Here is a 10,166-nt window from a genome sequence, read left to right as displayed (position 1 = left end):
ATATGGCAGATAGGCATTATATATATTTTGGGAGCATAAATTATAATACGCCATTATTTTTTCCCTTTTTTTAGTATAATCCTCGTTATTATAAATTATTTATTTTTCTGTAGATAGATACTATAAAAAAAGACTTACGTAGGTGTACAGTGCTCCAAAATTTATAATGCGCATAGAAATCTTTGACAGATCGGTTGTTTTCGATTTTGTGACACATGATATTGACTCCTATTTCTCTCTAACAAGGTGCGAAATGCAAGTGTTTTTTTAAGGCTCTTACGATTTATTGATTCAGATGTGCAGATCTGCATGTGCATTATAAATTTTGGACAAGTGTACATTGATACAGACAACTTCAAAAGTTTTTATTTATTCCCAATTTAGATCTTGATACAACCTATTATCTAAAACGAAAATACTGAATACCTGCCAAGTGTGAGCTTCTGAAATAGATTTAATCTTAATTAAAATGTACCTATTCGCCTTTCATTTAAATTATATCTATATAGATCTATTGTTAGACACAGAGCTCCTTGAGGTTGTCGGCCCGAGTACAGGTCTAGTGACTTATGCAGTACTTTAGTATTATTTTCGGTTAAAATAGTACACACATTGAAAATTATTCCACATATAAAAAATATGAAGAAAAAAAATCGTCTTCAACTATTGTACCTTGTCAAACCAAGTAACCGTCAGTGTTTGAAGGAATAAATAGGGGGTTTGGAAATTTGACTAGGTACCTACATATATAAGGGCATGGCTATATACTATAAGACCTAAATAAATAAATAAATAAGACCTTCGATCATCCATAAACATTTCCTACTATGAAACTGTACCGAGGTCAGCGGATGGAGTGAGCCTTTACCTACTGTTATTTTTTTTGCCACTCGTAGGTACGCCCTACGTACCCACTACGTGGCTACAATATTTCGTAGCACAATTCGTAGCCATTTTTATTATTCATATGTTTTCAATTTATACCGATTCATAACTAGAACTAGTAAATCAAATTAGGTATATACCTATTATTATTTGTATGAAAACTGAAAAATTATATGTATATAATACCGAACACGAAAGAGTTTATTTCAAGTAAGCATAGCTCCGAACTAAGCATGTGAGAATATCGTATAATGCCTTCCATTAGCGTACTGTACGGGCCAATAGCCGTACATTTTGCTATGTTAACAGTTTTACCTTAGCGACCTAAATTAAGTCAGTTCTTGTCCGTCATCAACCGCGCGCGACACGTACTCATCATCATATCATTATAGAATAGTTATCAGTTTAAATAAATCAAATTATCATAAGTTATATACTTCTTTTATCATTTCTATCATCTTATCATATTGGTGTGTGGACCTGGCCCTCACATCATTTGGTTTGGATTAAATCCGGCTCGAAGGACCAATTGATGTGAGGGCCAGGTCCACACACCAATATGATAAGATGATAGAAATGATAAAAGAAGTATATAACTTATGATAATTTGATTTATTTAAACTGATAACTATTCTATAATGATATGATGATGAGTACGTGTCGCGCGCGGTTGATGACGGACAAGAACTGACTTAATTTAGGTCGCTAAGGTAAAACTGTTAACATAGCAAAATGTACGGCTATTGGCCCGTACACGTACCCTGGGCGATGCCACTGTCCAGACCAGACTTCACCAGACTATGACAATGATTTACTTAGTACTAGCAAAGAGCAAGAAAAACTTGTTAATTATAACCTCTTATTAGATTTTATTTCATAGTCTGTTTCTTGGATTATTTTAAAAGAGCAATTGAGTGGATGAATATCAAACTGCCATATGTCCACCTACCCGAAAAATTGACTTTTTCATTTGGTCGTATTCTCCGTTAAAATGTCAGTTTGCCTATGCCCTTCAAGTTACAATAAGTGCAAGGCATCCATGAGAAAAAAGCCGTTAAAAAAGTAAGTTTTTTTCAAATCCTTTTAAGTCTCACCGTTTCACATTACAAATTTTCACAAGTCCATTCCGGCCAATCACAGAGCGTAATTTTTTCAACATGGCGTCATACTTGGTGAGAATTTCGAGGCTGTGGTGTGTGCTCCCAGTGTTTTATAACGAATATGAATGAAAATGTTGAGGAAATTGTGATTGTGGACCCTGATAAAGCTCGGAAAAGGAACAGATTGAAGAGTGTAGCAAAAAAACGACAGAAAACTATGGCGAAGTAAGTTAAAAACCCCTTTTTTCCAACCCACGTGTCAAACACAAAGCATTTTCGTAGTAAACACAGGGCCGTATCGGGTAGAATATAATACGGTAGGTAGGTACTTTTCTACCGATAAATTTTGGTTGATTAACTTCATTGTATTTAGTAGAATATACACTATATTAGTCTTACTGAGTCCGGTCCATGATATTAGTATTTTTCAAACAACTATAAGTCCTTATGACTCATATCAAAACAGCATAAGTCTTGTATGGGCATATCAAACTGCTATAAGTCCAAACTGTTTATTAACTTTTACGCCTTTCTATGAGTGTTATAATGGATTTGTTTATTAAAATACATTCTTAAGGTCACAAGTCAACTGATTAAATCACGGGGCAAGTTCTATGACCATTAAATAATAGAGGAAACAAAAACCTCCATTTCCCAAATTTTGCGTGGACGTGACATATGGCAGTTTGATATTCATCCACTCAATTAAGGAGTTAATTGACTATACTACTTAGTTACACAGTTTCACTCTTCAACTTTTTTGTTAAATTTTGCTTTGAAAGTTTTTAAGTATTTCCGTTCGGGTATCTTCAATTTAGTATGTACTGTATATGTCGCAGGCAACTGGTTTAATCTCCTGTTTGATTGAACCACTAGCCCGTTCATTGGATGGCGCTATTCAGTTGTATGACTAAAGGACAACTCGTCAAGTCGTTGATTGTAACGTTCGACGTCTTGACTGAACGTCATTCAGCGAAGTCGTTGAATGGGATATAGTACAGCAACTTTGTAATGTCTGGTTAGGGTGAACATCACCAGACAAGAGTCAACAAAAAGACTATGTTACAAAGCTCTTATCTCACAAATTAACTAAACAATAACAATAAACGTTCCTTCATATTGTTGTTCATAATTATCCAGTTTCGCCACTTTTTTTCTTTGAAACCATCCGCCCGCGGTGTAATAATAGGTAAATCCATGTTGGCACACTATTTTAACACAAATAACGCACTTTAAAGCTAATTTAGTTTGCAAAAAACTAACAATATAGGTGCTTTTTGTGTCAGCTGTTTGCTGTTAGACGCCATATTTGTTTTATTCACCACCTGACTGATTTTAAGTCAGCTAACTAGTTGGACGTTTTGTGACGCTTGTACAATCAACGTTCGGCCTAGTCATACAACTGAACAGCGCCATCCAATGAACGGGCTAGTGGTTCAATCAAACAGGAGATTAAACCAGTTGCCTGCGACATATACATAAAGTGGGTGCAGCAATGCACCTCTGCCTACCCCGCAAGGGAGTACATTAGTACAAGGCGTGAGTGCGTGTTTTTTTTTTATACATACATGCATTGCATACATACATGTATATGCTCACGACTGTAATTCCCGAAGGGGTATAGTCAGAACTCAGAGGTGACTCGCAAGCGAGTCAGCCGCTTTTCGCTGTACAGTTGTACTCACGTGATAGGTCGCGAGCCGTATCGCCGTTTTTGAATGAGTACAATGCACTGAAGTTGTGGTGTAGTGTATATTAATGTTTGAATATATGGCTCCGAAGTTTCCTGAACCCGATCTTCTCTGTAGATAAAGAGCCCTTTCTGAATAGGGTGTAGTTTATTCATTTTCCTTCCGTAAAGGTAAACACGAAGGTTTATTTTCAAATATAATTATTTTTGACTACAATACGGACATTTCATACCTAATGAATTAATGATACTATAAGTGCTTGGCTTGGCATTGACGTCGCGGAAGAGGGGACAAAATAGGTACCAAAAGTACCAATACAGTTTTTAAAATTTAAAAAAAAAACACTCACACCTTGTACTAATGTACTCCCTTGCGGGGCCGGGGTAAGCAGAGGTGCATTGCTGCACCCGCCAGTGTTATATTAGTCCCAATGTAATAGGGGGCGAGCCTATTGCCATTTTACGGGCACATCCAAGACCCTAGAATCCCGGAATCGAACCCGGGACCTTCGGTTCAGTATTATAGTCAGGGTAACTAACCACTACGCCATCGGGAAGAATTTTTTCAATTTAAAAATTAAAATGAAAAAATATTTATGGCTTTAACAAAATGGTACAAAACTGAGGGTACAAAACATTTGGTTGTGACCTTCTATTAGGTAAGTGCAGAAAACACCTGTGTCAGAGCTCAGGAGGCCACAATAATATAAAACATTGCCAGCGTAATGGGAACCTTTGGATTGGGTGCGACCCGGGGTAGTCGTTCTTTATGCATAATGTAAACATAATTAAGTATTACGTTTTTTTTGAGCAATAGAAACGCACGTGCAATCTATTATTATAAATTATTTATTGCACATAACAACATAAGTATACAAAGCGAACTTAATGCTAGTAGCATTCTCTACCAGTTAACCTTTGGTGATCTATGTGACAGCGCCCGCGATTTCAATGTAAACAAGCACGGTGCTCAATGAATTGCATTTTATTAAAGAGATTCCTTGAATATAAATATCACCAGTATTTATTTATACTCAAACAGAAAGATACTTACAATGATACTGACAACCTATCTTGTTCGTAAGTAATATTTCCTCTGGGGTGGTGTTAAAACAACTCTTTATACAAGTATTTACAGGTCAAAGTTGTTTTTGTTGCTGTATTGCGTTGCCGGCCTTATCGCAGATTGAAAACAATTTATTAAACATTTCTCTTTGATATAATTTTACTCTTGTTTGTTTGAGTTGGAGAAACAAAGAATTTTATTCAAAATGAATTCATTATTGGATTGAAGTAGGTAAAAGAAGATTGCAAATTGAAAGTTTTTAACATTGATCGTAGATTAACGGTGCTATTAAATTGATTTATACATAAGCGAAGTAAATGGTACAGCCTGGGGCAAATAAATTATTTATCCGAAAGGGGTTGCAATATCTTATCACTTTCGGCCTACCCTTTTTACCATCCTGTATAATGGAGTTTCTTTCTTTTTAATAAAATGCTTACCCTTGTCGTCGTACGGTCTTAGTAGTGCAATATCCGCTAATTTCGACGCCTCTTTGATATGTCGTGGCTTGAGCAAACAACATTATTTATACGTAAAGTACTTAGTATCTAGGACGACAGCAAAATGGGTTTTTAATGAGATTTTTTGCTACAAGTTATTAAACACGAGCTAAAGGCTCGTACGTAGGTACTAAAACCTAGAGCAAGGATATTACTTATTATTATATGTATACAAATATGTGTATACAAAATAAATTGTAAATATAAATATTCCAATGGATACGGACTTTTACAAACAATAATATAAGGACATAATATTGGTATATAACGATATACCGACATACGAGTACCTATATACTCACAAATATCTGGTTTTCGTGATAAAAGGGCTCTCGAGTGGAGAACACGAATAGGCAAGCGTACTGTGGGATGCCCTCCTATCCTCTGGACATGAGAGTCTATTCTCCTCCTTAAAAGACAGTCGCAAACTGTCATTTTCCATTTAGACCTCAATCATACGGCGACGTTTTCGGGTGAGTTAAAAAACATTAAATTTATATAAAATTAATGCATTCAGTAGTTGATGTTCGGAAGTCAACGCTTTTAATACAATACGCCTCTTTATTAATCTTTGTTTAATTTTGCGATGCGGAAAACTGGACAATAATTATGAATTTATTTGCTATAAAATACGAGATATAAAATACGGAGGACTAAATGGGAATCCGAATGTGAGGACTTGTGGATTACGGTTCTACCTTTTTTGGCCAAAGATTTATTTGCCTAATCTCGTATTGCATAGTAACGTTTGGTCAAAATCTCGTTTCGCCGAAAATCGTATGGCATAAATCTCTTTTAGTAAAAAGTTATTTCGCATAATCTTGTTTAGCCTACTAATGGTATAGCCAAATCTTGAATAGCCTAATAATGCTATGGCATAGGTTATATAAAGTAATAACATTCGTTAGGCTTTAACTTTGATGGAGCGTCTCCCTACATAGCGCAAACTGGTGCCTTGTATTGTGGCCGGTATGTGGGAAACGCTCCGCTTTGCTTTTGACGAAAATGTGCACCTAACACGCTCCTCCTCGCTTTGCTCGTCGTCGCACCTATCTTTAGGTTTCGATCCCATGGGGTTTAATAGCGTTTGTAATAATTATAATGGTCATTCACTTTCGGTATTTTGATCATTTAATATCGTGATTTTCGGGATGTAGGAGAAAAATACCATAATTTGTACATTTAAAACATACTTAATATAGTATTTGTAAAGATAATATTAGGAGAAACAAGATTATACCAATACGAACAATTAGAGCAAACGAGACTTAGGTGTTTCAAGTTTGTGCCAAAAGAGTTTTAGACGAAACGAGTCTTATGCCAGATAAGACTTGGCGAAGTGATGATTCTACCAAAAAAGTTTTGACCTTACGAGTTATGCGAAACGAGTTTAGGGCAATGACGATTAGGCCAGATGAGGGGAACCCGTGGATTACAATTAAAATAGGTAAAACTTTGCTAAATATCTGTGCTGTATATGCTCCTTCTCCTCTAAAATATGACTACATGCAGGTATTTCTAAACAATCTTACCAATATATTGCATAATAAAGTACCCAATTCGTCAAGTACTTTGCTTATTGGAGATTTCAACCTAACTAACACTGAATGGGTGCCAGACACTAACACAAATGCTTTGTATCCATCCTGTTCATCAAACGCAATTGAAAATATGTGTATAGACAATATGTCATACAATAACTTTCACTTACTTGTTACTGGGTGTTTTGCCCTATATTGGGCAAAACACCCAGTAACTGACCACCTTAAGGGAGTTGTTCCAGTAATTTATCTGTAGCGGGCTCAATTCTTATCGTTCATTAAATCCGATTTTTGTTTTAGAAACTAGAATAACAGAGCTAAGTACCTTCCTGAGTAAATAGCAAACATGTAGAAGTTACCTACTCATTTTTTTATATATTTTTGCAAACAAAAAGTAGTGATTTTCCCAGTAACTGACCACTAAAATCTAGTAACTGACCACACTCGATGCCAGTAACTGACCACCAATTTAAAATGGTTTAAAAATGGAAATATGATTAAATCTTATTATTATTTATTTATTTGATTACTTCATGTAATAGTACCGATCCTCTGGTCTCTTTTAATGTGTGACACATCACTTTTGCTCAAGGTTTCTTAACTGAAAAGTGGATTAAATTAATTAATCAGATTAATGCATAATTTAAATGATATCTTATCCTAATAATCAACCATTTATTTATTAAAAGCACAAGTTTATGCATTTCTGTTAAATACTAAAAACAAAGAAATAAACACACATGCACGAGATTAAGTGGCCCCAATGTAGTATCTTCAGATAAGTCACAGAAAGGGCGAATTTGTTTGTCCGGAACAAGCCAGGATCAGTGGGACAGGCCCATGAAGCATTCATGGTGCCAGAAACGAGCATTTTCTTAAATATAAAGTAGCGAATCCAAGCGCTAAAGCCGGTCTTTTCCATATTCGGTATCAACTGATAAGGAGGAGGAATCTTGGCGGATTGTATTGTCGGCCTGGGAAAACATAAATTTCCCGCCGGAAAAGTAGGCCCTTTCCCCGCCGGTCCTTTCAAGGATGTAGGACCAGAGACAGATGGTTTTAATTATTGCTGAAACCCCACCCAGAGACTTTCAGTGCGGCTAAAAGAGTCACTGAGGCTAGCCATTGTAATTATGACCGAATCAGATATTGGGGGTTAGTTTTTCAGGATACAAAGATGGATGCCTTGACGAACGGGATTTCAATGACTTTGGTGAGGTCAGAATTCAACTGGAATATTTAGGATGCTGTTGAAACGTGCTTTCGTAGGTAAGTATTTGGCCAAAGACAGGAGTAGTCATTTCTGCAAGGGGGACAGGGAATCTTTGCCTCGTTGAAGAGGCGTCACTGAAGCAGAACATCGCTGTACTTTCTGCATTTTCCGCTGCTGGACGAATGTGTCTGCCAATGATAGTCTAGCGTTGCCAGTGGATTCCGGATAGTTGTGGTATCGGTTCCAAATGGCTGGGGTGTTGGTCGTGGTAACAACTTATAGAAGAATGCCCCATTTCTTGTGTGCCAATTTTACCGTTCTGTTTGAAATCCGCTGGCCGTTCATGATACCATTGAAGGGCGTGTTGGTGCACCGGCTGAGGGTGCTAGCATTGTAGTGATGCTTTTTCCTATTTTGCTGAAGTGGCTTTGCCTGTCTTCTCGAAATCTTTTCATAGAGTGAGATGGTGAAAGCCATTTGTCTCCTGATCTTGCATTCTTGAAGGGACTGCTCCAAGGATTATCTTTAAGGAAAAATGGTGACATCTGTCTTTATCCTGGAGAATCCACATTATCCTAGGCTGATAGTATGCTCCACTAGCGTTTTTATCTTCCTCATCAGCTAATACCGAATCTGGAACAAATTTGGACTTTGTGTTTGAATTCTCTATGTTTTAAAAGGTGCTTGCATGTCACCCTGAATTATTTTGGAATGTCTTGTTGATCCTAGTTTGTCTCAGACAAGTGGAATTGCCTTTTCTATACTTTTTTTGCTATCTTGGCGCTTCTTCATCTCGCTGAAAGCTGTAAAAATATATCATATATAATAATACCAGTAACTGACCACCAATTTACCCAATAACTGACCACCTATGTCAGTAAATGGAAGGAGTGAAGATAGAATGCTCATATTTTGACACAAGAAAATGGCACATATGAGCTTTAATATTACGTTCTTATTTTGCCTAAATTCAGCTTCAACCAAAAATCCCAATAACCGACATAGGTGGTCAGTTATTGGAAAATCGCTGTTTTGTCGTCCAGTAACTGTCCACCCCATTAAAAACAATCAAACGGGAAATAACAAGCTGAATCTTATCAAAAACGTAATCTTTATAATTAAATCTATATGGTATATTTTTTTCTTTCAATGATTTCAATTTTTTTCATGGTAAATTTTACGATCAAAAAATTCACTTACCTTAACAAATACGTTAGTCACAACGGCAATTTACTCGGTTCGCGCGCCAACTGAACTTTTTCGATCGCTCACTATCCATCTGTTGGCGGCTGGCAAAATCTTTTGTATCAGTAATGCTCTCAATGAACCACAAAATAGACTGGATGTTCACTAGATGGCCCTGCTTGGCTATATTTCTTATTCATTGGAGTTGAAGAGGAAGGTGGTCAGTTACTGGCACGTGGTCAGTTACTGGGTGTTTTACCCTAACTACGTTAAAAATAAGAACGGAAAAATCCTTGACTTAGTCTGTTCAAATTTTCCCTTAAATATATCTATTACGCATATAGAAGACACTAACTCTGCAGTACCACCAGATGACCATCACCCCGTAATCGAGGTAAACTTTGTTAAAATGTCAGAATCTATTATTTAAACCGAATAATATACCCTCGCTTAATTTCTTCTTGACTAATTATGAGGCAGTGAATGAAGTGTTGTCATCAATTGACTGGAATGAAAAGCTGGGAAATATTTCTAATGTTGACCTAGCTGTGGATGTATTTTACGCAACTTTGATGCCAATAATTTCGAAACATACGCCTCGAAGAAAACCACGAAATGAAAAGTATCCAGTCTGGTACAGTCCTGCACTTTTGAAATGTATCAAAGAGAAAATAAATACCACAGCGAGTACAAAAAAATCAATAACCTTAGAGACAAATTGACTTTTGTCATGCTACAGACAGATGTGATGAATTGATCAGAGAATGTTACACTAACTTAAAAAAAAACGCAGCTGATCACCTAAAGCAACATCCAAAAAAGTTCTGGAAATATGTTAACATAGAATAACTAAGTACTATATATGGCTACGATTTTTTACTATGACATTGTCATTCTGTAGTACTTAGTTATTCTATGATGTTAACGACCTAAAGCGCAATAGTAACTCACTACCTTATGAAATGACTTTAAGGGTGGATTCGTCC

The sequence above is a fragment of the Plutella xylostella genome, chromosome 21 (assembly GCF_932276165.1).
Source record: "Plutella xylostella chromosome 21, ilPluXylo3.1, whole genome shotgun sequence".
Lineage (NCBI taxonomy): Eukaryota > Metazoa > Arthropoda > Insecta > Lepidoptera > Plutellidae > Plutella > Plutella xylostella.
This window is presented reverse-complemented; position numbering follows the sequence as displayed.